Source organism: Prosopis cineraria, unplaced genomic scaffold (genome assembly GCF_029017545.1).
Source record: "Prosopis cineraria cultivar Desert tree isolate PC_DT_omini unplaced genomic scaffold, ASM2901754v1 PC3, whole genome shotgun sequence".
Classification (NCBI taxonomy): domain Eukaryota; kingdom Viridiplantae; phylum Streptophyta; class Magnoliopsida; order Fabales; family Fabaceae; genus Prosopis; species Prosopis cineraria.
The window spans coordinates 24,062,339-24,065,210 of record NW_026555334.1 but is presented as its reverse complement, the minus strand read 5'-3'; the positions used below and the strand labels follow the sequence as shown (position 1 = coordinate 24,065,210).

The 2,872-nt window shown below is 37.7% G+C and overlaps 1 pseudogene; it reads left to right on the top strand.

Moving 5' to 3' along the window:
* The first annotated feature begins 1,792 nt into the window (after positions 1 to 1,792).
* On the top strand, positions 1,793 to 2,597 carry LOC129305458 (pyruvate decarboxylase 2-like; annotated as a pseudogene).
* The last annotated feature ends 275 nt before the right edge of the window (positions 2,598 to 2,872 follow it).

Sequence of the window (2,872 nt, the reverse complement as noted above, 5' to 3'; positions counted from 1 at the left end):
TTTAAGCTTAACTGGTTATGCTTATTTCTCTGTTACACAATTCCTAACTGCTAGATCCTAGATCAGAGGATGAAGGTGAGTCTAATTATTTTGACTTATGCTGTTGTAAGTAGCATTAAGGCAACTTATACTTCCAACCCAATAGGGGCACTTTTCGATGAGGAGGATCCCATTAAAAGAAGGAAGAAAAACCTACATATCCTTTCGCCAGGTCAAAGATCAATTCAAGCTAGGATCAGCTCTCAGAAGCCAAACTTCTCCTCTATTGAGACAAAGAAAGGAAAGAAAGAATACTTCTAACATATTAATATGAAAGGAGAAAGGCTAACTATCAATGGCTAGCTACAAGAAAGAGATTCATAGAGATAATTAGTTATCATTTATCCTTTTGATCTTTGGCCATCTTACAAGAAAATGGAGGACTCATCCATCATACATGATCTAATACTCAAGATTCTGTGCTAAGGGTCCGGGGCCTATTAAAGAAGTCTCATTGCTATCTCTAGGTTAACACGGTCTCTCCTTACAATGGTTTGCTAATAGACCTCATTCAATCTATTTCTAAAGTGTCGCAGCCTTTCCTTTGAGATTACCAATCAATGTAATAACATCAAACATAAGAGGTGAGTTATTATTGCCCAACTCCTATAATCTCCATAAAATTTTTATAGCTAGATCTCTATCTTCAGAAAGAATTTTGCTCATAGCCAGTCGACCAAAAGCCTCAAGGTTAGTACCTTTCATGTTTTGAATGTCTAAAATATAAGATACCTCATGACCAGATGCTAGTAATTTGTCTTTGTGCTGAGATATGGTCTCTACAATAGTTTTATGTTCTGACATCTCCACATCAGCAATTGTTGCCAGTTTGAAAGGAGTCACTATTACCTCTAGTGTGTTGTTCAATAGAGATAAAGGATGGAATTCCCCTTTCTGGACTCTGTTCTAAAGCAGTTACTTGTGAGGAGACTCTTATCCCACATGGAAATATGAGAAGTTAAGAAAGAATGACCATATGGGCGTTAAGCAGTATGAAGAGTTTTGTTAGAGTTCAATAGCTAGGAATAAGGCTTGCCTTTCGTAAGTCCAATACCATGATTTTAGAGGAGTCTATACTTAAAGGAAGCTCTTGGTAGTGGATTTTAGGCTTTAAAGTTTTCAATGGTCATTGTGCTTTACTAAGTCTACTGTGTTATTACAGTGAGTGTATTGAAGGGTCTCCCAGGACTTAGGGACTTAGACAGGATAGCTACTGTATGCTCCTTTCTTGTACGCTTTCCTCTCTAGTTGGTTAAGCCCAGTCATTCCCTAGTGATCAAGCCTTTCTTCTTCTTACTTCTCTCAAACCTTATGCCTAAAGCTTAGCTTAGCTCTTCTTGCTCCTGCTTTTTGGTTGGTCAAGCTAAGAACATCTTTTACGAATTGGAAACAAACAAATCTGAGGGAAAAGGGGCTTGCCTTTTTCCTCTCCTTATGAAAATATGAGGCTTAAAAATCTGGCAGTTGATCTAAAAAAAAGTGACGGACTTAGGCGAATGATAGATTCAAGTTTCAAAATAGATTGTATTGAATCAGTGATTGAGACATTGATGAAAGATTTAGGTTCTCCCTGGCTAGGTAAAGTCATCTAGTAAATCTCCTTTGTAAGAGGTTGATCACCTCTTAACAAATCATCTGACCTTTATGGAACTAGTTAGTGCTTCTGGTTATGCACTGGCTATGATGCTATCAGCTAAAGGACTAGTTCCAGAGTACCAACCATCCCCACTTCATTGGAACTTACTGGGATACTATGAGTACTACTTACTGTGCTGAAATTATGGAATTTACTGATGCATACTTGTTCGGCGGACCTATCTTCAATGATTACTACTCTGTGGGGTATTCACATCTTCTCAAGAGAGACAGGGTAATCATTGTGTAGCCCGAACGAGTTGTAATTAGTAATGGCCCTGCATTTGGGTGTGTGCTGATGAGGGATTTCTTAAGGGTACTAGCTAAGTGACTCAAGTATAATGAAACTTCTTAGAAAAACTACCACAAGATATATGTTCCTGAAGGGAAACCATTGAAGGCTGCACCTAAAGAACCTTTGAGGGTTAATGTTCTATTAAAACATAAACAAAAAATGCTGTCTAGTGAATCTGCTATGATTACTGAGATAGGGGATTCATGGTATAACTGCAAGAAGCTGAAGCTGCCAAAGGGTTGTGGATATGAGTTGTAAATGCAATATAGATCAATTGGATGGTCTGTTGGTGCAAACATGGTTATGCATAGGCTGTTCCTGAGAAGCGAGTGATTGCTTGCATAGGCGATAGAAGTTCCCAAGTGACTGCTCAGGATGTATCCACAATGCTGTGATACTGACAGAGGAATTGAAAATCCTAATAAACAATGGTGTATCTACTATTGAAGTTAAAATCCATGATGGGCTATACAATATGACTAAGAATTGGAATTACATTGGGTTAGTTAATGCAATCCACTATGGGGAAGGCAAATGTTGGATTACCAAGGTGTTATATGAAGAGGAGCCCATTGAAGCAATTAAAACTGTAACAGGACAGACTGCTTCTTCTCTTGTCTTTAACTAGTAACCTATAACTCTCTTTTCCCCTAATAGCTATGACAAAGCTTGCATTAGACTCATAGAAAAAGATGAAGGCGAAGAACATTTAAGCCAATTACTTTATGAGTCCTAAGACTTATTCATTTTGTCTTCCTACTTCATGATTAGCTTTTTGTCTAAACTTTCTATTTAGAGCTCAATTACATCGAGCTGAGTCTAATGCTAGCATAAAATAGCCTAGATTAGTAAGAGTCAATCCCTTTCATTCTTGCATGGATCTCCTTATTTGTCTTTCATAGT